Raw genomic sequence first — 26619 nt, 5'->3', positions numbered from 1 at the left:
TTCTCACCAGATGGTAAAGAATAGATTGATTACCCTGTCTTGAACTAATTATCTCTACACATTTACTCAAAAATATCAGTTACATAGGTTTGAGATATTTCCTAAACTGACCTATGACCTGGGGCCTCTCAAACTAGACAATGTGGCACCTATATCCTGCATTTTATTATTATTAACATAATCAGATTACCAGTTATAGCTTAAAGTACTAACCGGGTTCATTAAGGGGCCAATCTTACTTAATGGCACACAGACATGGTTTGTTATTACTTTCAGAAGACCAGTCCTACACTTAGCTATAATCAATCAAGGAGAAGACTTGACTTTCCCTGACCTCTTTCACCTATTAGCTTCATACACAGAACTAGCTAGGACTGTGGATAATTCAAACCAGATGATGACCTCTTAAACTGCAGACAAATCTCACTTGAAAAGTCAGACAAAGATGTAACACTGAATTGAAAAGATATTCTACATAGAAATAGAACTTATTAATTAAACAGAATAAAACATATTTTAAAATAAGCAGAAATCAGAATTCCTTATAAGACAAAATCTAAATCATCTAGAATTATTTAAATCTACTCTATCTCCTTTTAAACAGCGTTCAGTCTAATCTTTTAAACTGCCTGCTTGCTAATCCCCTCGAGATTGTCCAGTATGCCTTACTCAGAATGGCATCCAGATGTGGTAAATAATACCTATGAACAATCCATCACTCAAAAAGGGACAAAGAAAGTTTCACTTCTCTCTGACCTTTCTAACCTCTAGTCTAGCAAAAGCTAGACATTTGAGTAATTAAACCCAGATGGCATTCTATCACTTTACAGGACTGAACCAAACAAACAGAATTAACAAATTAATATGATTTCTCTGCCCAGGCTGCCTCAAAACATCCAAGCATTTCATTGACAGTCTAACAGGGTGGGGATGGGTAGGAGGTATGCATGGGAACATCAAAGCATTTCAGAGATAGTCTAACAGGATGGGGGTGGATAGGTGAAAGAAGGGTGATAAACACAACAATACAACTTTATGGTTTATAATGGGCTAGAAAACCCAGATCTTTGTTAAGTCCTGTCTGTTGGGTGTCAAAATATTCAATCATTCTGACTTCAAAGGTCTTACGTTCCTGTACTGTTTTAAAGTTACCTTTCAGGATTCTTACTATGAAGTCACTGGTACAGTGATCTGGTTTTGTAAAGTGCTGGCCCACAGGGGTGGGAACCCGGCTGGCACCAGTATTGTTCATGTGATGTCTATGTAAATTAAATCTTGTCTTTAGCATCTGGCCTGTTTCTCCAATATCGCATCCTTTGTTACATTTTTTACACTGAATGATATTTACCACATTTTGGAAGATAAGCATGTGAAATATTCCTTTATGTTGAATATTTTTCCTTTGTGAATGACTCTGGGGTCCTGTGAAATGTTTTGGCATAGCTTGCAGCTGGATATATTGCAAGGATGTGTGCCCTTCTCTTCTTTTTCAGTCTGTGTTGGGAGTTTACTTCTGATTAGCTTGTGTTTCAAGTTGGGTGGCTGTCAGAAGGCCAGCATTGGTGGGGCTGGGAATATCTCTTTCAGTAATTCATCCTCTTGGAGTAGAGGCTGAAGATCTTTTATGATTTTTCTTAATTTTTCCAGCTCTGGATTGTATGTCACTATAAGGGGGATTCATTGTTAAAGCGGAAGTAGTTGTGAGTTAAAATAAATTTGATTAATTTTGTAATAGTTTCTGGTGAGTATTGATGGTCCAGTGTGGATGTTTTTAAGAGTCTCCCACATGCAGCCCGCATGGGGAACGTTGCTGTATAGTGATTCTACATCCATCGTGACCAGAAGGGTGTTTGGTGGTAATTGCTTGATATTTTTCAATTTATTCAGAAAGTCTGTGGTGTCTTGTATGAAGCTGTTTGTTTTGTTTTAAGAAAACCAATGGACTGCATTAGAGGCGTATAGCCCATTTAGTTATGTTTAAACAAATGAGAGATCTGCATGAAAGAAAATATTTTTATTATTTTGACATATAAAAACCACTTGATCCTGTAACATACTCCAAACAGAATAATCGATTTGTACAAAAGAGATGAGATGAAGATGTGATTCCATGTGCCCCAATGAAGAGTTTAATTTTACTTCCAATCTTTTTAACACCAGGTTTCCCAAGGCAGACTACAACAACAGTTAAGACGAATCATCTGCAGACAACCTTGCTAAATATTTCAATTAAAAAATCGTAAACCTACGCAAAACCCTACCTCAGAACCTCACGGCCATAGATAACTTCATTAATGGTCTAGACCCAGCCCATGGTGAATACCCTGCTGATCGAATATTTATTTATTTATTGTATTTGTATTCCACATTTTCCCACCTATTTGCAGGCTCAATGTGGTTTACATTATGCCGTAATGGCGATCGCCATTTCCGGGTTAAAAAAAATAGAGTGGTATTTCATTAGAGTACATAAATGGTAGAGTAGATTACAAAATGATGTTACATAGAAGTTCCTAAATGATAGAGTAGATTACAGAGTGTTTTAAACAATCAACTATAGAAAGTTCAGTTCTGGCATGAGAGATAAAGTGGTAGTGCATAATTTGTAGTGTTCATACTTGATAGCGTAGGTTAATCAGTCTAGTGTAGAGACGTCGATTTTGTCTAGTTCAGGTAGGGTTTAGTTGTCTAGTAATTAGGATGGATCGTTGTTGTATGCCTTTTTGAACAGGTTGGTTTTCAGTAGCTTTTGGAAGATTGTTAGATCATTCATTGTTTTTATGGCATTTGATAGTGTGTTCCACAGTTGCGTGCTTTTTAGGAGAAGCTGGATGCATATGTTGATTTACATTTAAGTCCTTTGCAGCTGGGGTCAAATTTCGCGCTCCTCAGCGCCAACACAGTTACCCAGGCGATTAAAAAATACTCCAACAGCCACTGTCAACTGGACACCTGCCCCAGCTACCTAAAACAATCTGCCCCCCACTTAAACCATGCTTCAGCACGGTATCTACCCTAAAGAAAAAGGCAACATCCTGCTCACCCCAATACCAAAAGTCACAAAGAAAAGTACAAACGACATTACCAACTACCGCCCAGTAGCACGTATCCCATTAGTAGTCAAACTAATGGAAGGACTGGTGACCAAACAACTCAATGACTACATAAGCAAATTCACAATACTACATTAGTCACAATCAGGATTTCGACCCCCTACACAGCACCGAAACAATACTTACTCTTCTAACCAAATTCAAGCAGGAAATAGCAATAGGCAAGCGCATTCTCCTCCTCCAATTTGACATGTTAAGTGCATTCGACATGGTTAACCATAACATACTGCTAAGACTCCTAGATTATTTCGGAATCGGTGGTGGCACTCAAGTGGATCAAGGGTTTTCTAACCACAAGAACATATCAAGTGAAATCAAAAACATATCGTCACCGTGGAAACCTGATTGCGGAGTAACGCAAGGATCACCACTATCACCGATTCTTTTCAACCTTATGACTCCACTAGCCAAGACCGTATCCACCCAAGGCCTTAACCCATTTATCTGCGCTGATGACATTACATTATATATACCCTACAAACATGATTTGGCAGAAATCAGCAACCAAATCGAGCTCAGCTTAAACATCATGAACTCATGGGCAAATGCATTCTAATTAAAACTCAATAAAGAAAAAAAGCACTGCCTCATCATCTCATCCCAATACAATACATACAAACAAACCCACAAACATTAACACCCCAGGATACACCCTCTCTATCTCAGACAGCCTGAAAATTCTCAGAGTAACAATAGACTGTAACTTCTCACTAGAGACCCAAGCGAAATCCACCATAAAATGTTTTTCTCAATGTGTAAACTGAAACGCGTGAAACCATTCTTCCCGAGGGATATATTTCGTAATCTGATACAATCAATGGTACTAATCCACGCAGACTACTGTAGTGGAATCTATGCAGGATGCAAGGATCAAATCATAAAAAAATCTCCAGACCGCTCAGAACACAGCAGCCAGGCTTATATTTGGAAAAACGCGTTTTGACAGCGCCAAATCACTCAGAGAAAAACTGCACTGGCTACCAATCAAAGAACGTATCACTTTCAAAATCTGCACAACTGTTCATAAAATTATTTACGGCGAGGCACCTGGATACATGACAGACCTTATCGACCTACCAACCAGAAATACCACAAGATCTGCACGATCTTACCTAAACCTCCACTTCCCCATCCAACAAAGGACTCAAATACAAATCCACCTATGTATCCAGCTTTTCCTACTTAAGCGCACAACTATGGAACGCACTGCCAAAAGCAGTAAAAACTACTCTAGACCACCTACATTTCCGGAAAGCACTAAAGACAGACCTGTTCAGAAGAGCATACCCCACCGACCCAACATAAAAAATACCTGGACACCTGCAACACAATATAACAGTGATGGCGAACCTTTCAGAGACCGAGTGCCCAAACAGCAACCCAAAATCTAATTATTTATCGCAGGTGCCGGTACTCATTATGGGCGGGGTCACCACATATGACTCCACCCCTATGATAGCCACACCCTTTACACCAGCCATGGCGCATATAAACAGGAATCATTGAAACTATTATACTAGTATAGGAGAAAAAAATAACATGATTTTTTTTTTCATTATAAATAATTTCTGTAAATTGTTACAGCTCCAGTATACCCAGTGCAAAATAAGACAGCAGATGTAAATTCTCAAATTGGACATATTCCAAACACTAAAATGAAAATAAAATGATTTTTTCTATCTTTGTTGTCTGGTGATTTTGTTTTTCTATCCATATTGGTCCTAGTCTCTGATTCTGCTGCTCTCTATCGGTTCTCTTAACTCCGTTTCCGGGCTTCCTTTCCATTTATTTCTTTACTTTCCTCCTTTCTTCTTCATTTCTTGCCCTCCTCTCCCCCCTGCCCTCCCCTCCATCCACCCATGTCCAGCAACACTCCTCTCCCCTCCAGCCACCCTCCTCTCCCTCCTGCCCGCCCCTCCAGCCACCCATGTCCAGCCACCCTCCTCTCCCCTCTGCCTTCCCTCCCAGCACCAGGCAGGCCTCCCACCCAGCACCCCTCCCTTCCACCCAGCACCAAGCCTCCCTCCCACCATCAGGCATCCCTCCCTCCCAGCACCAGGCATCACTCCCTCCCTCCCACCCAGCACCAGGCCGCCCGAGCACCAGGTCGCTCGCCCGCCCTCCAAGCACCAGGACCCCCCATCCAAATAAAAGTCATACCTGGTCGGAGTTAAGGCAGCGTCGGCAGCGGCAGTGAAAAGCGCTGGCTCGGCACACCTTCAGCCTTCCCTTCTGTCTCTCAAGCTCTGGTCCCGCCCTTGCGGAAACAGGAAATGAGGGCGGGACCAGAGCTTGAGAGACAGAAGAGAAGGCTGAAGGCGCGCCGAGCCAGCGCTTTTCACTGCCGCTGCCGACGCCGCCTTAACTCCAACCAGGTATGACTTTTATTTGGAGGGGGGCTGGAACGCGTGCCATAGGTTCGCCATCACTGCAATATAACCAAAGACCGTAATGGACATTACCTGACATATCCTCCCCCTCTCTAAACTCCCCCAATTACCTACCATACATGTACCTTATCTACCATAATATCACCTTGTACTCATTCATACTTTGTATTTGTTCAGACTGAAACCGGCTAACGCCGTTAACGGTAATACGTAAGCCACATTGAGCCTGCAAAAAGGTGGGAAAATGTGGGATACAAATGTAACAAATAATAATAATAATAAACAGTATCCTCACTGAAATGTGGCCATGTATTATTGTACTGTATAGAACAGTGTAGACAAAGGATCACAAAATAAAGCCTTTTTTAGTGTTGTTTCCACCAGCTACAATAATTTTTTAAGCTGTTTTAGTGATACTCAATTTTGATTTGATAACAGTGATCATAATATGATCGGATTTGATATTAGCTTTGAAGTATACATAGGAAATCAAATACGTTAGCGTTTAAATTTAAAAAAGGAGACTATGATAAAATGAGAAGAACGGTGAAAAAAAAAACAACAACTTAGAGGAGCTACTGCGAGGGTCAAAAATTTACATCAGGCGTGAATGCTGTTCAAAAACACCATCCTGGAAGCCCAGGCCAAATATATTCCGCATATTAAAAAAGGAGGACAGGGGGTCACGTGATGGCTGGATCCTGAGCAGACGTGCCTTGGCTGCTCTCCTCGCCATAGCTAGAAAAACTGCTATATAACTGCTTCACACCCCGGTTCAGAAATCTGTGTGCCTACCTGAAATATCGAGGAACATCCCAGGTGTTGTTTGCCCAGCTGCAGAGGTGTTTTAAGGGGATATTCTGGGCATGCCAGCTCGGACCCCGCGAACACAGAGAATCCGCGGAGCGCAACACGTTGCCAAAATGGCGTCCGGAACAACTTCTGCAGGGGAGAGTCAGCAGCAGACCCCACCAGTGATTGCATTACAAGAAGCTGCAATTAAGGAAATAATGAAACATATGGCGGCAGTGCTGGATGACAAACTGTCAGCCCTTCACGCTTTTATGGACGATATGAAAGAAAATCTAGTAGCGCAGGGCAATCGTATACAGCACGCAGAGGAACGAATATCCCGCCAGGAGGATTTGGTGAGTGGAGTGAATTCCCAGATGGCTGCGCTTGAGAAACGTTGTAAAATCTTAGAAGAGAAAGTAGAAGATCAAGAAAACCGGAGCAGAAGAAATAACATCAGGCTGGTAGGGGTCCCAGAAAGTGTAAAGGAAAAGGAACTGTGGGACCTAGTAGAGTCGTGGCTACCCAGAGAGTTGGGACTGGAGGTTGATGGCCAGAGGCTCCGGGCTGAGCGGGTGCATCGCGTGGGTGTCTTTAAGGAGCAGAACAGCAAGCCACGACCGGTAATCGCCCGCATCTTTAACTATGCTGAGAAGGCTTAGCTAATGGCCAAGTATCGGCAGCGAAGGAATGTGGTCCATAACGGCACAAGTATCCTGATATTTCAGGATTTTTCACCAAGAGTGTCGGAGATGAGGAAACGACTCTCACCGTATTGCTCCCAGCTGTTCAACAAAGGAGTCAAGTTTTCGCTGCAATACCCAGCACGGGTACGAGTGCAGCACGAGGGCAAGGCTTTGTTTATGGAAAGCCCTGAAGAGCTGCAAAGTTTCCTGGCTAAGTGGTAATATGAGGAGGACTTGTGCTACAGTTGGAGCAGAGAGCCTGGTTGGGGGCTGGGTGTTAACTTGAAACAGGCGAAGCCTTATTAGACGGACTAAGGAACTGTATGCTACCCCTGCACTCAATTGGGACACTGTTGGAGGTCGTGATGAGGGATTTGTGTTTTTTGTTGTTTTTGTTTTTCTCCCTTCTTTCTTTGTCTTCAAACGAACAGGGCGTTCCTTGTACTGGACAGTATGAAAGCACTTAAACAGCCGGTATGCAGCAAGAAGGAGGCAAACTGCTTGGCGGGAGTGTTTGATAGTCTGGATGTGACAGGAGAACTGGTGAGAAAGTAGGCGGATCTCACAACATCAGCCAGATGGAGGGTAATACTATTAACTGTTGCCTGGTAGCTTGAAAATGCCGATGGAAGCCAGCCGAGTTACTCAGCAGAGCTGCCTGCATTACAATGATTTGTTTATATTGTTGTTAATTGCAATTTTCTGTGCTCTCTGGTGGGCGGGTAAAATGTAAGAGATATACACAGGGGCAGTGTGTTTATAGTGTGCTGAACTATAACATGTTATTGCAGATAAGTGCAAGTAGTGGGGGGTTTGAAAGGGAAGGAGCAACTGTTGAGGAATACTGTGAAGGTCCAGTGTTCGATGTTTTTTCTCATGCATTTGTGGGGTTGCAAATTCACTCACATGGATGGGGGTGGGGGCTGGATAGATGTACAATGCTGGTGTAATGTGATAGAGATAGAGCTCAGCTTGATGTTTAGTGCAGTAGGGGCTCAGATACACAATGTTCGAGGGAGGGCATATGGGTGGGGGATACGGGGATTTTTCTTCATATGGCAATTGTAAGAGAGAAGTGGATACTTGAGAGGGAGAACCGGGTAGGGAGCAAAATAGCGAGGAGAGTAGCTTTCCAGGAGAGGGAATTGTAATGCTGGAGATTCTAGGGGGGTGGGAAGGACAAGGGTATAGAGGGTTTGGTGGGAGAGAGTGTGTGCTGTGGGAGGCTGTTTGGGAGCTGTTGAAAGAGTATACTTGGTGCAGGATGGATGATGAGGTAGGAGGGGGGAGGGTTGGTAGAGGGAAGGTGAGGGGGAGGTTTCAGGCGGGGGGGGGGGGAGATGGGGGATGGGGATTGCACTCCTGGAGTCAGGTACAAGCCATTGGGAAGTGATGAACAGCTGGTCATACCATTGGGCTGGGACAGGAAAGAGGTGGTGAGCTGGGACACTACCTTGGGACAGAGATGGGTCTGCTGGTTGTCGAAGTCTACTTGGTTTTATGAGTAATTTAAGATTTGGATCATGGAATGTTGATGGGATACATTCGCCCATAAAACGTACTAAGATCCTGTCCCATTGTTCCAAGTTAAAAATAGACGTATTATTTCTGCAGGAAACTCATCTTTCCCAAGTGGAACACCAAAAACTAAAAAAAGGATGGGTGGGTGGATCTGGTCTCTGCGTCCTTTAACAACAGGCAGAGAGGCGTTGCTATTCTGTTCCATAAAAAGCACCATGTATGCATGCATAAATTGATTCAGGATTCGGGGGGTAGATTTATCATCTGGATGGGGGAAGTTGCGGGCCAGAGGGTTGCTCTTTGTTCTGTATATGCACCAAATGTATATTCTCACTCTTTTATCTCAAGTCTTATTGCGCAGTTGGTGACAGTAAGCGGGTATCAGCTGGTGCTAGGAGGGGATTTCAACATTACTGCGGATCCCTTGATAGATTGTAAGCCACCTAAAGCTAGACCCCCGGCATGGAAGGATAAAGGGGTAAATTTGTTGATGAGTGAGTTAAGCCTGATAGATGTTTGGAGACTGATGCACCCAGATTCGTATGATTACACCTATTTCTCCCAGGCGCATGGTGTACATGCCAGGTTGGATTATTTGCTCTTGGGTGCCTCTCTCTTTTCGCGGGTAGTGGCTGCGGATATTGTAGATGGGGCAATCTCAGACCATTGTTTGGTTTGGGTAGATATACGTGGGCAACAGCAAAGAGAGAAGCCAGTGTGGCGTATGAACCCCACATTGTATATGGACTCCGAGTTCCGAGCTTTCTTGCTTGAAAGGTGGGAGAATTATTTGAAGGAAAATGACCCAGATACAGTGGATCCTATCATCTATTGGGAGGCAGGAAAGGCAGTGATGAGGGGGCATATTTTGGATATGTGGCCAGGACTCGTAGGGAAGGGGAGAGCCAACTTGTTGCCTTGGCGACCCAATTGCAGCAACTGAGGGGGAAACATATTTTCACCAAAGATGAGAGGGTGAAAAGAGAATATTATGCTATACGTAAGCAGATCAATGATCTTCTGACTGCGAGGGCAGCACAGGACATTCAAATGTATAAGTATAATTTGTACCGATGGGGGAATAAAGCAGGGAAGCTGCTGGCCGCTCTTGTTAAGGGGAGAGCGGCGAGAAAAACCATCACTAGCATTCGGCAGTCAGGGGGTAAAGTGGTAACGACTGATACAGAGATACAACAAGAGTTTGTGAAATTTTATCAGGCCCTCTATGATAAGGGGGAAATAGACAGTGAGCAGAGAGAGTCTTTCTTTCAGGGGTTGGCTCTACCCCAGCTATCACAGACACAAAGGGAAGCTCTGAATGCCCCGGTGACAGTAATGGAGATAGGACAGGCAATTAAGCGTATGAAACTGGCAAAGGCGCCGGGGCCTGATGGGCTTGGGCCAGAGTTTTACAAGATTTTGGGTATGAAGATCAATCCTCCCTTTCAAGAGCTGTGCCAGCATTTGTGCGATGTGGGAGAGGCAGGGAGGAATTTAACACATGCTCATATTGTGGTGCTCCCTAAACCTGGGAGGGATGAGGAACTGTTAGGATCGTATCGGCCAATATCGCTTCTCAATCAGGACATAAAGCTCTTCGCGAATATTCAGGCTCACAGACTGGGAAAGGTCTTGCCTGCGCTGATACATGAAGACCAGGCGGGGTTTGTGCCGGGAAGATATGCGTCATCTAATGTCCTACGGGCTCTGACAGTCTTACAGAAATTGGGCGGCGTGCCAGGAGATGCTATCATCACTAGTCTGGATGCAGAGAAGGCATTCGATAAGATTTTGTGGGACTATTTGTTCTGGGTGCTACCTCAGTTTGGGATTATGGGCTCATTTCTGGGAGGTATAAGAGCTTTGTATAGTAATCCCACAGCTCAAATAATGATTAATGGGGCGCTGTCCCCAATTTTTGGGCTGGAGCGTGGTACCAGACAGGGATGCCCGCTTTCGCCCATGCTTTTTGTGTTATCGCTTGAGCCCTTTGCCGCAAAGATCAGGCAGTCCAGCCAAGTGCAAGGCATCCTGGTGGGGTCCCAGGAATTTAAAATAAATCTATTTGCGGATGATATGCTCATATATTTGGATCAGGCAACCAGGTCGCTCCCCAATCTGATAACGCTGCTAACACAATTTGGGTCCTTCTCTGGACTGCGAATTAATTTGGACAAATCAGAGGCTCTAGCGGTATCTTCCCCGTGTGGATGCCAGCGGATGCCAACGTTTCCTCTGGCCTGGTCCTCGGGCACCTTAAAGTACTTAGGTGTGTATCTCCATAAAGACCTGAAAGAAATATACCGTAGAAATATACAGGATAAACTCAATAGTATCAAGGCACTGTGCCACCGATGGCGAGAGTTACCGCTCTCATTGTTTGGGAGAGTGGCCCTAGTTAAAATGGTGATGTTGCCGAAGATCCTCTATCCCCTACAGATGTTACCTCTCTGGATTACGAAGAGGGATGAACTTTGTTATAAAGGGTATATTGGGTCATTTTTATGGACGGGGCGAAGGGCCAGAATTGGATAAATAAAGCTCACGCAGTCTAGAGCGAGGGGGGGTTTAAACTTGCCGGATCTTCGGTTATATAACGTGGCATCCTTGCTCAGATGGATACATGAAATGTACACGGGAGCTGCGAGGTTTGCGCCAAAATCTGTATGGGAGGCAGGATCTTTGCCATCTGCAGCTCTTAATCTTTTACAGAGTGGGACGGGGGGGAGAGAGAGTTTGTATCCTTTGCTTCGGCCACTGAGACGGGCTTGGGAATGGTGGAGAAGAGGTATAGGGGGTGCAAGGGGCTCATCTCCTTTCCTAGCGGCCGTAGACAACCCTCAGTTTCCTGCGGGGCAGGGTGCGACTCGTTTCAAAGCCTGGGCGAGGAGGGGCTATTGTTACGTCGGGCAATTTACGGGGCTTGGAGGAGGACATCTACCCACTTTTGAACAGGTGCAGGAGGCTTGGAATTTGGTGCGTGCAGACTTTATGCCATTTTTGCAGTGGAGGCACTATTGTGCTACATTAGCTTCTGGGGGTGAGGGGGGACCGGTTTTCACCCAGCTGGATAAGATTTTTTGTCAAGTACCCAAAGAGGCGAATAAGCTAGCGGTCTGGTATGCTATAGGGAGGGAGCAAAGGCAAGTGTCCTCACTCGATAGCCTGGCCAAGTGGTGGGGGGAGCAATTGGGAGAGGAGATTACAGGGAAAAAGCTCTCAGCATATTTTACGGGCGCGTTCAAGGCAACAACCAGTGCCAATCTGCAGGAGATGCAATTTAGGCTGCTGCATGCTGCTTTTATAACAAGGGTTAAGGGGAAGAAAATGGGGCTCTGGGAGGATAGCAACTGTGTTAGATGCAAGCAGAAGGAGGGCACTCTTGTGCATACTTTCTTGGAATGTTTGGCTTTGCGAGAATATTGGACGAATGTGTTGGGTGCTGTGGAGAAGATGATGGATGCTACTCTTGAATGGTCTTACAGGGTACTGCTTCTGGGAGATGAAAAGGATTTGGGGACACAGGGGTTGTCACCGTCCCAGGTGCGGTTTGTCTGTGTGGCGTTGATGATAGCAAGGAAAGTCATATTAGTGAATTGGATAGCAGAAGCACCACCAACAGTGCACCAATGGTTGGTAAAGATGAAGCAGATGGCTGGTTGGGAAAAAGAAAGGGAAAAAACCTCTGGGCAAAGGGCTGGACAGGGGTATAGTTCCTTGTGGAAGCTTTTTGACGCACTACATAAAGACTCTCAATAGACTCCAGGAGTGGGGGAAGGGATGGGGGGTAGGGGGGGAAGGAATGTTGGGAGGGATAAACAAAAAGAAGGTACAAAAGAGTGCACCCAGGAAGATGTTAACGGAGGTGTTCGTACAGAATGATGCAATATATTGGGATGTCATCAAAAGAGCGTGTACAGATGTTGTTTACTTGTTTGTTACCTGTTGGAAGTTTTGCATTTCTGAGGCAAGGAATGGTTTAAATGTGTCAAGTTATATTCTTATCTTGGCTGTATCCCGTGGCTTATTTACAAGTTGGATTGTTTTATAAGATGCACTGTGCAGCTTCTGTACTTCAATAAAAATATGTTAAAAAAAAAAAAAAAAGGAGGACAGAAGACCAAACGACAGTCGGTGTGGTTAAAAAGTGAGGTGAAGGAAGCTATTAGAGCTAAAAGAAAATCCTTCAGAAAATGGAAGAAGGAACCGATTGAAAATAATAAGAAACAGAATAAGGAATATCAAGTCAAATGCAAAGCGCTGTTAAGGAAGGCTAAGAGGGACTTCGAAAAAAATATTGCGTTGGAGGCAAAAACACATAGCAAAACTTTTTCTAGGTATATTAAAAGCAGGAAGCCGGCAAAAGAATCGGTTGGAACGCTAGATGACCGAGGAGTAAAAAGGGCAATCAGGGAAGACAATGCCGTAGTGGAGAGATTAAATTAATTCTTTGCTTCGGTCTTCACCGAGGAAGATTTGGATGAGATACCGGTGCCGGAAATGGTATTCGAAACTGACGAGTCGGAGAAACTTAATAAATTCTCTGTAAACCTGGAGGATGTAATGGGGCAGTTCTACAAACTGAAGAGTAGCAAATCTCTTGGACCAGATGGTATTCATCCCAGAGTACTGATAGAACCAAAAAATGAGCTTGCGGAGCTATTTTATTTATTCATGTATTATTAGGATTTATTAACCGCCTTTTTGAAGGAATTCACTCAAGGCGGTGTACAGTAAGAATAGATCAAGCATAAGCAGGAGGCAATTAAAGCAGTAAAAATATTTGAACATCAATGCAAAGTATGGCATGGTATACTACTTGCACAACACAATATGTACTAGAACATTATAATTGGTAGTGAAGGGTAAGGCAAAGTTGTAACATTAAGATGAGTAAGAAAGTAGGAATAATTAGAAAGTAAGGGGATTGATTTGAAGAAAGTTGCACGTTAGGTCAGAGAGATGGTTAAATATTATCTCAGCTAGGGTAGGAGTGGATAAACATGTCCCGCTGCAGTATGTGGAGCCCGAGTCAATCCTTGTGTGTGTGAGTGAGACTAACAAGTTAGTTACTTCTTCCGTTAAAGGCTTGGTTGAAGAGCCAAGCTTTCACCTGCTTCCTGAAGTAGAGGTAGTCTTGTGTTAAGCGGAGCCGTTCAGGCAATGCATTCCAGATTGTGGGGGCTACTCCGGAGAAGACTCGCTTGCGGGTATCACATCGTGTAATGTCTTTTGGAGAGGGTGTAGTTAGTGAAAATCCTTGGGAGGATCTTAGTGTCCTTGGCGGTGTGTGGAGGATCATCCTATTCTTCAGATACTCGGGCCCATTTCCTTTCAGGGCCTTGAAGATCAGACATAGAGTTTTAAATTTAGCCCTGTATTGTACTGGTAGCCAATGAAGTTTTTGCAAAAATGGCGAGCGGTGATTCTTCCTGCTTGATGGAGCTGGCAGCGGGCACCATTTTGGAAGCGCCGCATGACTCAACCCTCGCAGTTGCGGAGGAGTCTGAGTGCAGGGGGACGCCTCGTTCCGAGGCTGCTAGAGGAGCTTCTTCCTCCGCTTCTCCTATTTCAGTGGCAGAAGGCCAGGGTAAGTTTTTTTCTCCCCTGAATTTGTGCTGCTGATGCATAAGGCCTCTATGTTAAAAAGGACTCTGCGGAGGCGTCTGACACTACATTGCGGACTGGATTCCCTCCAGGTTTTGATAGTCCAGGGTTGGCTGCTGAGTTTCCTTCTTCCCCGAGCATTGGTCTGACAATAAATGTAGACGGGTTAATTCCCCGTCTGAGGGTGGGGCCTCTCCCTTTTCCCCCCTCTGGTCAGGCTGGGGGGAGTCTGAGGAGTCTGGTAGGCCCTCATGGACAGATGATCCAGATGAGGGTTCCTGTTTGCCACAGGATTTGGATGATCCTAAAGCGGTATGGATTTTTCACCGTGACGAGCTGCCAGCGCTCATTTCTGACGCTTTGCAGGCCCTTTCTATTGAAGATCCAGCCGAGGGCGATGCCCGCCCTCATCTGACGTAAATAACCTACGTAGGTTACTTACGTCAGACGAGGGCGGGTCCAGGAGGAATGGAGGGACGTCCGAAGATGCAATGCGATCAGCTGTTCTTCCCCGTGCTGTGCAGCGCCTTCACACAGAGGTGAGAGGCGCTGCACGGGCCCGGTTTCAGACGGAGGGGGGCCCGGTGGAGGGGGGAGCGGCGACGATGACCTCAGGTGGGGTGGCGGGGCACGGGGGCGGAGGATGGCAGGAGCTGTTTATTCTAAAAAAAAGTAGAAAGAGAGGAAGGGAGGGAAGGAGGGGGGCCGGGGCTGCCTAAAAAAGTCACGCTTTTAATGCAGGGGGGAGCGGGGAGCAGCGGCGACCTCAGCCGGGGCGGGGGGGGGGGGGGCAAGGTCGTCCATAAAGGACGTGTTTGGTTTTTTTGTTTGTTTGTTTTTTAAGTTTGTGGCATGCGCAGAGCAGCCAGCATAACACTTAGCTGCTCTGCGCATGCTTTACGGGACAATTACCGACGGTTTTAACGAAGGGTTGATGAATGCAAGTGAGCTGCAACGAGCAGCTCATTTGCATTCCCTTTCCTTCGTGCATAGCCGTTCCGTACCGATTCGTTATGGAATTCAGTACGGAACGGCTCTAACGAGGACTTTTGTGCATGTTGCCCTAGGTGTCGTCGTTGATGATACGTTGAAACCTTCTGCTCAGTGTGCTGCTGCGGCTAAGAAAACAAATAGAATGTTAGGTATTATTAGGAAAGGAATGGAAAACAAAAATGAGGATGTTATAATGCCTTTGTATCGCTCCATGGTGCGACCGCACCTCAAATATTGTGTTCAATTCTGGTCGCCGCATCTAAAAAAATATATAGTGGAATTAGAAAAGCTGCAGAGAAGGGCAACAAAAATGATAATGGGGATGGGACGACTTCCCTATGAGGAAAGGCCAAAGCGGCTAGGGCTCTTCAGCTTGAAGAAAAGGCGGCTGAGGGGAGCTATGATAGAGGTCTATAAAATAATGAGTGGAGTTGAACAGGTAGATGTAAAGCATCTGTTTACGCTTTCCAAACATACTAGGACTAGGGGGCATGCGATGAAGCTACAATGTAGTAAATTTAAAACGAATCAGAGAACATTTTTCTTCACTCAACGTGTAACTAAACTCTGGAATTCGTTGCCAGAGAATGTGGTAAAGGCAGTTAGCTTAGCAGAGTTTAAAAAAAGGTTTGGACGGCTTCCTAAAGGAAAAGTCCATAGACCATTATTAAACGGGGAAAATCCACTATTTCTGGGATAAGCAGTATAAAATGCTTTGTACTTTTTTGGGATCTTGCCAGGTATTTGTGACCTGGACTGTCCACTGTTGGAAACAGGATGCTGGGATTGATAGATCTTTGGTCTTTCCCAGTATGGCAATACTTATGTACTTACTAGTGAAAAAGGCCCGTTTCTGACAGAAATGAAACGGGCGCTAGCAAGGTTTTCCTCGGAGTGTGTATGTTTGAGAGAGTGTGTGTGAGATTGACTGTGTGAGAGAGAGTGAATGTATATGTGACAGAGAGAGAGTGAGACTCGGTGCGAATATGTCCGTGAGAAAGAGAGTGTGTATGTGAGAATCAGAGTGTGTGCCAGGGGCCCCTCCCTCCTCCGTCCCAGTTCCAGGGTCCCCCCTCCGTCCCTCCGAGTTCCAGGGTCATCCCCCCTCCCTCCGAGTTCCAGGGTCCCTTCCAGTTTCAGGGTCCCCCCCACCCTCCCTCAGAGTTTCAGGGTCCCCACCCTCCCAGTTCCAGGGTCACCTTCCCTCCCTCCCTCCCAGTTCCATAGTGCGCCTCCCATTTCCAGGGTCCCCCTACAAGTTCATGGGTCCCTACCCCTCCCTCCCAGTTCCATGGTCCTGTCCCCTCCCTTCCTCCCTCCCTCCGAGGTGCTTGATGGGGGGGGGGGGGTTGCTATTTGCTGTCAACCTAAGGAGACACTGCTTCTGGCATCCAGCAACTAAGTCCTGTCGTGACCCACATGCTGCTGGAGCTCCCTCATACTCTTTCAGTGACAAACATTGACAGGGAACGGCTGGATAAACTGTTTTATTGATATGCCGTTTAGATTTCATGATATTGATATGTACAGATGTGTAGCTTTCAAATAAATGAAAAAGGTGTGCAGTAAGAAACCAAAAACAACAAACTTTTATCCTTTACCTGTAAAGGCGCAGTTTATCCAGTAGAAACAGCTGTAGACGTGTTTCAGATGGAAGAAGGGGAAAAAAATGACAATGTGTATCAGCGGCTCATAGGTGTGCTTGGTTTTGAGTGTATGGGAATGACAGCTGTGTTGGGGAGTGGAAATAGAGATTAACCAATGGGCCTCCTTGCTTACATTGTAGTTGATTGGGTCAGTTCCACTCGTGTGTAGTAATCGTCCTGCTACATGGCCAGTCGGAGAGGAGAGGGGGTGAGGCGGAACGGTGAGCGAGCGGCTGCGGGAGGGTGGGTGAGGGGGAGTGTGGGCGGGGGTGCAGTGTCGATTTTGTTTGGTTTTCAGTGTATGGGAATGACGGCTGCGTTGGGGAGTAGAAACAGAGATTAACCAATGGGCTTCCATGATTCATTGAGTGTCTTTGCTCCGCCCTCGACGTCATCACGTTGTGACGCGAGGGCGGGGCAGACACTCATGGCCAAACCGGATATCTCGGCTGCCTCAAGTTTCCGGCTTGAGGCTTCATTCGAACGTTGGAGGTGCCTATTATATATAGAGATGATTTCATGATATTTATATCTACATATGGGAAGTTTTCCAATAAATTAAAAAGCTTTTAAATAAGTACAAAACAATTCTTTTGTCCTCCACCTTTTAAGGCACTGCCTATCCAACTAGAACAGCTTTTGACTTCTTACAAATGGACCATGCATAGGCAGTCCATTATTTCTAATAATCTTTTACTATTGCTTTCAATAGCATTTGCTATTGTTTTGGGTGTACTTATGACTACGCCCTACTGGCTTCAACCCATATAATGGCTAATCCATGCACAGAGAAGTAGATGCCTGGAATAGACTCCAAGTGGAAGTGGTGGAAACAGTAGTGGAATTTAAAAAAGTAGGACTGACAGAGAGGAGATCAGTAAGCGAAAAGAGATGAGGGGATGTCCAAGATTCACCAAGGTCCATACTATAAGAATATAAGAGTTACCCTAGCCTAGTAGACTGTTTCTGATGCGACTCCTAAATCCTAACTACTCACGATACTCCTTGAGGAATTCTGCACAACTACATAGGTGTCCAGAACAAAAAAAAAAAACAGGACCCCCCCACAACATTTTTTCCAAATAACCTGCAAAACAAATGTACTATTATTTTCAAAATTGCTATTATAATGCTGTAAAAACTGGATGATTCCTGTTTTCAAAATTACATCATTCAGGAAGTGACCATTAAGATCCATTTTAGCAAAATGGCATTTAACAAATAAGAATGGTAAAATTATGTATCATACCTGATAATTTTCTTTCCATTAATCATAGCTGATCAATCCACAGACTGGTGGGTTGTGTCCATCTACCAGCAGGTGGTCATGTGCTGCCGGAAACTCCTCAGTATGTCGATATCAAAGCTCCATCCGCAGGACTCAGCACTTAGAGAATTACACCCACAAAGGGACACTCTGCCCAGCTCACCACCGCCGAAACGGGGGAGGGGAATTAACCCAGCTCATCCCCACACAAGTGGGGGAGGGGAATCCGTCCAGCTCATCCCCGCGGAGCAGGGGAGGGACACCACCCCGCCGATGCGGGGGAGATCTGGCTTATCCTGCAACCGCAACCGCGGGAGGAGCTGACTGACCCTAACACCGCCGAAGCGGGAGGGGTACAAAGCTGCCCTACAGCCGCATGAAGCGGGAGGGAGCGCCGGCAGAATTTATGTCTCAATCCAGCCCCGTAAAACGGAGGGGAGAGGAATGCAGCAGCTCACTGTAACACAAACTCGTCTCAACTCTTGAAGAATCCAATTGAAAAAACTTGAACACGAAGTCCTCCTGAACAGGAACTGAAGACTAAACTTGAATCTGAAATGCAACCAGAATATAAACAGTACAGATATCTGGGAGGGGCTATGGATTGATCAGCTATGATTAATGGAAAGAAAATTATCAGGTATGATACATAATTTTACCTTCCATATCATCATGCTGATCAATCCATAGACTGGTGAGATGTACCGAAGCAGTACTCACCCAGGGCGGGACATTGAAATCCCTGACCGCAACACTGAAGCTCCAAACCGGGCCTCCGCCCGAGCAGCCACAGTCAAGCGGTAATGCCTGGAGAAGGTATGGGCCGATGCCCAAGTTGCCGCCTTCAAATCTCTTCCAAGGAGACGGACCCGGCCTCTGCCATCGAGGCCGCCTGAGCTCTAGTGGAGTGAGCCTTCAGCTGGATAGGCGGCACCTTCCCCGCGGCCACATAAGCCGCTGCAATGGCTTCCTTGACCCATCTTGCCACTGTAGGCTTAGCAGCCTGCAGACCCTTACGAGGACCTGCAAACAGGACAAACAGATGATCCGACTTCCGGAAATCATTGGTCACTTCCAAGTATCTGATATTGACTCGTCTCACATCTAGATATTTGAGAGCAGAGTACTCCTCTGGGTAGTCCTCCCTACGAAAGGATGGGAGACAGAGCTGCTGATTCACATGGAAACGAGAAACAATCTTGGGCAGGAAGGAAGGCACTGTGCGAATAGACACTCCTGCCTCAGTGAACTGGACATGATAGTGCCTGGAGCTCGGAAACTCTTCTGGCTGAAGTGATAGCCACCAAAAAGACTGCTTTCAACATCAGGTCTTTCAGAGATGCCCTCGACAAGGGTTCAAAAGGCGGCTTCTGCAAGGCTCTTAGCACCAGGTTGAGATTCCACGCAGGCACCACTGAGTGCAGAGGAGGGCGCAGGTGATTAACTCCCTTGAGAAAATGCACCACATCTGGCTGCGAAGCCAGAGAAGCACCCTTCAGGCGGCCCCTGAAGCAAGCCAGAGCCGCTACCTGGACTTTAAGGGAACTGAGCGACAGGCCTTTCTCCAGACCTTCTTGCAGGAACGCCAACACTGAAGAAATTGGAGCAGTGAAGGGAGAAAGTGAGCCTGCTTCACACCACGCTGCAAAGGTAAGCCAAACCCTGGCATAAGCAGTAGAAGTAGAGCGCTTCCTCGCTCTCAGCATAGTGGCGATGACCTTGTCTGAGAAGCCCTTCTTCCTCAGACGCTGCCGCTCAATAGCCAGGACGTAAGACCAAAGGGGGAGGGATCCTCCATCACCACGGGACCCTGATGCAACAGGCCCTGCTCCACTGGCAGCCGCAGAGGGTTGTCCACTGAGAGCCTGATCAAGTCCGCATACCAGGGACGTCTGGGCCTGTCCGGACCCACCAGGATTATCCGGACCAGATGCTTTGCCACCCGGTCTAGTACCCTGCCCAACATGGGCCAGGGCGAGAACACATAGAGAAGCTCCTGTGTCGGCCACTGTTGGAGAAGAGCATCTACTCCCAGAGATCGAGGGTCCCGTCCTCTGCTGAAAAAGCACAGCACTTGGCTTGGCCAATGACGCCATCAGATCTAGGCTCGGCTGGCCCCAGCGCTTCGTGATGCCCAAGAACGCCTGAGCCGATAACTGCCACTCTCCGAGATCCAAGGTATGGCGACTGAGAAAGTCCGCCTTGACATTCATGACTCCGGCAATGTGGGCCGCTGACAGCTGTTCCAGGTTCGCTTCCGCCCACTGGCATAGATTCATGGCCTCCTTGGCTAGAGGGGCGCTCTTGGTACCTCCCTGGCGGTAGGACATAGGCCACAGCCGTGGCATTGTCCGACAGGACCCGTACTGGCTTCACCGCCAGTACCGGGAGGAACTCCAAAAGCGCCAACCGAATGGCTCTGAGTTCCAGGAGGTTGATAGACCACTTTGCCTCTGCAGGAGACCAGAGCCCCTGCGCTGTCCTTCCCAAGCAGTGGGCTCCCCAGCCCGTCAAAGAGGCGTCCGTCGTGACGACAATCCATTCCGGGGTCACAAGAGGCATTCCTGCAGACAACTTGTCTGTCTTCAGCCACCAGCTCAGCGCCTTGCGCACTGCTGGGTCCAAGGGAAGGCGCACAGCATAATCCTCCGACACTGGAGTCCAGCGCTGCAGCAGAGAGTGTTGTAGTGGTCTCATATGAGCCCTGGCCCAGGGCACTACTTCCATCGTGGCCGTCATAGAGCCCAACAGCTGCACATAGTCCCAAGCCCGAAGAGGAGAGGCTACTAGGAACTGGTCCACCTGAGCCTGAAGCTTGACAATCCGATTGTCTGGCAGGAACACTCTGCCCACTTGGGTGTCGAAACAAACTCCCAGATACTCCAGGGACTGAGTCGGGCGCAGCTGGCTTTTCTCCCAGTTGATGATCCACCCCAGGGAGCTCAAAAGAGCAATCACCCGGTCCACAGCTTTACCGCACTCTGCATAAGAGGGGGCTCGGATCAACCAGTCGTCCAGATAAGGATGGACTTGTACTCCTTCCTTTCGCAGGAAGGCCGCGATGACCACCATTACTTTGGAGAAGGTCCGCGGAGCAGTAGCCAACCCGAACGGGAGGGCTCTGAACTGGAAGTGTCAGCCCAGGACTGCAAAACGCAGAAAGCGTTGATGAGGAGGCCAGATGGGAATATGCAAGTACGCTTCCTTGATGTCCAAGGATGCCAGGAACTCCCCTGCCTTCACTGCCTCTATAACACAGCGGAAAGTCTCCATGCGAAAAACCGAACTTTCAAGGCCCGTTTGACCCCTTTGAGGTCGAGGATAGGCCGTACAGAACCTCCTTTCTTTGGTACCACAAAGTAAATGGAGTAACGTCCCTTGCCAAGCTGATTTTCTGGCACCGGAACGACCGCACCCAGGCGGATCAGATTGTCCAAAGTCTGCTGCACTGCCACAGCTTTGACCGGAGACTTGCAGGGAGAGAGTACAAACCCGTCTCTTAAGGGTCGGCAGAACTCTAGCTTGTAGCCGTCTCTGATGACTTCCAGCACCCAAGCGTCTGAAGTTACCCTGGTCCACTCGTCCAGAAACGAGGACAGGCGTCCTCCAATCTGCACTGTGCCATGGACCAGGGCCCCGTCATTGGGTACGAGACCCTGGGGGAGGACCGGAGGAAGCACCTCCGGGACGGCGGTCTCTGCGAAAGGAATGCTGCTTGGGGGAGAAGTTCCTCTTGAAGGAAGAGGGGACCGACCGTTCACTTGTCTATTAGATTGTAAGCTCTTTGAGCAGGGACTGTCTCTCTTTGTTAAATTGTACAGCGCTGCGTAACCCTAGTAGCGCTCTAGAAATGTTAAGTAGTAGTAGTAGAGGAGCCCGACTTGCCCGGGCTGTACCGACGGGCTTCCTGAAACCGTCCTCTGGAGTTACCGGGGCGAGCACTGGCCCGAGCCCTGACCTCTGGTAACCTCTTGCCCTTAGACGTGCCGAGATCGGTCACAATTTTGTCCAGCTCGACCCCAAAGAGCAGCTTGCCTTTAAAAGGCAACTTAGCCAGGCGGGACTTAGAGACGTGGTCAGCAGACCAATGCTTCAGCCAGAGCCACCACCGCGCAGAGACTGTCTGAGCCATACCCTTAGCCGAGGCTCTCAAGACATCATACAGCAAGTCTGCCAAATAAGATAAGCCCGATTCCAGGGCCGGCCAATCAGCCCTCAAGGAAGGATCCGAGGGGGAAGCCCGCTGCACAATCATCAGGCACGCCCTGGCCACATAGGAGCCGCAAACTGAGGCCTGCAAACTGAAAGCAGCCGCCTCGAAGGACGACCTTAAGGCTGCCTCCAATCTTCTGTCTTGGGCGTCCTTTAGGGCCGTGCCACCTTCCACCGGCAACGCCGTTTTCTTAGTCACCGCAGTTATTAAAGAATCCACGGTAGGCCAAAGAAAGGCCTCCCGTTCACTTTCAGGCAAAGGATAGAGGCGGGACATAGCCCTAGCCACTTTGAGGCTCGCTTCCGGGACATCCCATTGAGCCGAAATCAAGGTGTGCATGGCATCATGCACGTGGAAGGTTCTAGGCGGGTGCTTCGTCCCCAGCATAATGGCGGAGCCAACAGGGGCTGAGGGAGAGACGTCCTCCGGATAGGAAATCTTCAAAATGTTCATGGCCTGCACTAACAGGTTGGGCAAGTCCTCTGAGCGAAAGATCCGCGCTGCAGAGGGGTCATCCGCTCCATCCGAGCGGGAATCCGTCTCCTCCAAGGAATCCTCAAAGGACCGTTGGGAGAACCCAGATACGCTGCCCTCATCTACATCAGAGGAGACAGAGTCCTCTAAGGCCTGGAAATCCACCCGAGGGCGTTTAATTCCGGGGGCCTCAACCCCTTTATCGGACAAGGGAGCAGGGGCAGCGTTTTGCATAAGGAAGGCCTGATGCAGCAGCAAAATGAACTCGGGGGAGAAACCCCCCAGACAGTGCACTTCAGCAGCCTGGGCCACAGCCCTAGACGTACCCTCAACCGGTGCTCGCAAGAGCGAGGGAGAAACATGCTGCGTATCCAAAATGGCGTCCGGCGCGACACTCCGCGAAGGAGCCGCGCGGGAAGAACGGCGCTTAACTTTGGCCGCTTTTTTGCCGTCGCCCAAATCGAGGGCAGCCATAGTATTAACATCTCCCACCTCAAGGGCGGCCCAAGAAGAAGCCGTCCTAGCAGAGTGGCCGGCCAAGATGGCGGAGGCGAGCAGCGGGGGATGGGCGTTTATGGCGGGAAAAACCGCCGCACCGGAGGAAGAACCGGGACACTGACTGGCCTCCAAACTGACACCCAACAAGGGCGAATCAGACTTTAAGACCCCCGCATTCCCGCTAGAAGCGCACACGCGGTCCGGGGAGCGATTCTTTGCGCCCTCGCCCTCCGACGCCATAGGCCACGTGGAGACCGATCGGGGAACCCCCTGCCCGCTACAAAAAGGTAAAAATTACCTGCTTCTCGCTCCGAGCTGTAACGAACTGGTGTCCCAGTGAGTAGCTGCAATAAACGTTGAAATAAATGTTGAAATAAACGCCCTTAAGGACGTCCAAAATTTTTTTTTTTTTTTAACGGAGCCAGCGGGAGGGGGGAGAAAAGGAGGGACCTGGCACCACCAGGTTTGCACTTGCTCAAGAAGAGCCCTCAACCCCAGGTACTCAACAAAACCTAAAAATTAGGCTTGGAGACCTAGCCAGAGCTGCTGCTGTGTGTGACCACCACCTGCTGAGATAGAGAACATACTGAGGAGTTTCCGGCAGCACATGACCACATATAGGGAGGGAAAAGGATTGCTCTCTATCTCCACCTGCTGGTAGATGGACACAACCCACCAGTCTATGGATTGATCAGCATGATGATATGGAATTTGTGATTACATTTTTGTGACAACATAAGGGAAAAGGCACAAAGTGTTTGCTAAGGGAGTTTCCTAATAAAGGTTGAACTAATGTATTTTCTAAGGGCATACTAAATGTTTAAACAATTGCAAATTTCTTGACCTGCACTTCCCCAGTTGTAAAGGACTAAAGTACAAGCAGATGCATGCAACCACATTCTCGTACCTGGGCACGCAAGTGTGGAATGCACTGCCTACGGACTTGAGAACAATCAGCGAAACAACTATCTTTCGCAAATCTCTTAAGACATATCTCTTCAGTAAAGCATACAATGAGAACTAATAGCCACAATAATCCACACGACAACCCACTCAATTAAGATAACTCATCTACTATAACTCAATTAAGATAACTCTATAACTACCTAAATCACTCCTCTCCTTCTACCCTAATTTAACCTCTACACAACACTAAATGTATATGTCACCTTGCAATGACAATGTTAACAAAACTCTGTGAGCCACATTGAGCCTGCAAATAGGTGGGATAATGTGGGATACAAATGAAATAAAATAAATAAATAAAGTATTTTCTAACCATGTAAGAGGGGAGGGGGGGCACTGTAAACATAATGCACAATGGGAGCAGTTTTACAAAGGATTTTCCATGCATAAAATAGCTTTTATAAAATTACCCCAGTGTTATAAGTAGTACCAAGAAGGCTACTTTTATAAGTCAAACAAGTAGGTATGTTCTGGGGTACTTTGCAATTATATAGCGCTAACAGACGCACGCAACGCTGTACATTTGACATAGAGAGACAGTCCCTGCTCAAAGAGCTTACAATCTAGGTAAAACAGACAGACAAGACATTACGGGCAAGGGAATTACAGGGTAAAGAGGAACAGGGCATATGAGTAGCGGTTAGGAACCAAAGGCAGTAGTGAAAAGGTGAGCTTTCAGCATAGATTTAAAAACAGGTAGAGATGGAGCTAGGGACGGTGTAAAAACCGGATACAGCGGGATCCTCAGGATCTTCCCGGGTTCGATCGCCAACATTTTAAAACGTCATTTTTCTTTTGGTAGTCGTATACATATGAACATTTTACATGTAACCTCCTAATGTTTTTTTTTGTTTTCTCTGTGTATGGTATTTAACTCAGGACATTAATCATTATTCTCCCTGGAGCTAGATGTATGGTATAAATGTCCACAACTTCAATCTAGCTGCAGTTTCTGCTAATTTACTCCTAGGGGTCTGTTTACTAAGGTGTGTTAGCGTTTTTACGTGTCTGTAGCACCCATAGCGCCGCTTAGTAAACATAGGTGCTGGAATGGTATAAAGACACATAGGCTGAAAATAGCCACCTGGTTGTCCTCTGGATCTGGGTGACCTGTTATAGAACTGTGCGCTGGTTCTGGACCAGGAGGCTGGGCAGTCAAAGCCTTGAACAAATTATACCAGTACTTAGTGACAATAAGCCTTTTTCCATCACAGCAGAATTATACAATCGTGTTGACCTTTCTTTTTGGCAACATAGCTCAATCTGTAGTACAGCGGCTGCGAATCAGCTGTGCACTACAGTCTTGGGGTGTGAATATATATATATATAATATATATATATATATTGTTGTATCCCAGTCTGAACGTTACTTAAGTCAAGAACAGTTTCTGACTTTACATCCCCTGCTTGTCCTTCCCCCCAAGCTTTCTGTTCGCGCTTCCCCTCGCCCCGTCGCCCCCTACTTACGCTTTAGAAATGTTAAATAGTAGTAGTACTTACCGCGCGGCGCCTCGTTTTCCTCTTAACCACAGCGCAAGTCAAGGCTCAGACACTGCTGTGCTGTTAAAATTTGAAAACTTGGAATTGGCGCCGGCACTGGCAGCACCCGTAGAACCAATGGAAAACGAGAAAACGACATGGGTTGTGACCAATGTGCGTCATCAGTTGCCTTCCAAAGCAACAGGTTAATAGATAGGAGTGGAAGTGAGCCTATCTAGTGTACGGTAAGCGAGGAAGCCCATTTGGTTAATCTCTGTTTCTACTCCCCCGCGCAGCCGTCATCTAGTACACTCCAAACAAAACAAGCAATACTCTATAAGCTGATGCATCCACGTTGTCTTTGTTGGTCCATCTGTAACAAGTCTAAACCTGTTTCAGTTGGATAGGCTAAAGGTGGAGGACAAAATATATATATATATTTTTTACTTATTGGACAGCTTTTTAATTGAAGAACTTAAGAGTAGCCATACTGGGTCAGACCAAAGGTTCATCTAATCCTAGCCCAGTCTTCCAGTGGACAAGCCAGGTCACAAGTACCTGGCAGAAACCCAAATCATGGCAACACTCCATACTACAAATCCCAGGGCAAGCAGTTGCTTCCCATATCTGTCTCAATAGCAGACTATGGACTTTTTCCTCCAGGAATTTGTCCAAACCTTTTTTAAACCCAGATACACTAACCGCTGTTACTACATCCTCAGTAAAGAGTTCCAGATCTTAACTATGACATCAAAAAGTTGAAGACGATTGGTTAGTCTGTGTTTTCCCTCCCCTGCGCAGCCATCATGTAGTACACTCGCAAATGAGATGCTGCCTCGTTTTTTATCTTTGTTAATATTTTTTATATCTCAGTTGTATTTTCACACATGCTGGCATGTGTATACAAAGGTGGTATTGGTTTCATCCATTACAGTTTGCATTTGTTCAACGTTTTTACATTTAGGGGCAGAGAC

General features: G+C 46.9%; 1 protein-coding gene across 1 annotated transcript in view; it reads right to left on the bottom strand.

The window, feature by feature from the left end:
* KIF20A (kinesin family member 20A) overlaps positions 1-25804 on the bottom strand; it is a 213670-nt gene extending 187866 nt beyond the window's left edge. Inside the window, 1 exon segment of the mRNA XM_030211810.1 lies at positions 25667-25804. The gene's annotated coding sequence lies outside the window, so the exon portion shown is untranslated.
* Positions 25805-26619: the final 815 nt, after the last annotated feature.

The sequence above is a fragment of the Microcaecilia unicolor genome, chromosome 8 (genome assembly GCF_901765095.1).
Source record: "Microcaecilia unicolor chromosome 8, aMicUni1.1, whole genome shotgun sequence".
Taxonomy (NCBI): Eukaryota; Metazoa; Chordata; class Amphibia; order Gymnophiona; family Siphonopidae; genus Microcaecilia; species Microcaecilia unicolor.
Note: the sequence above shows the minus strand (reverse complement) of the source record. Positions and strands in the feature narration are given on the sequence as shown.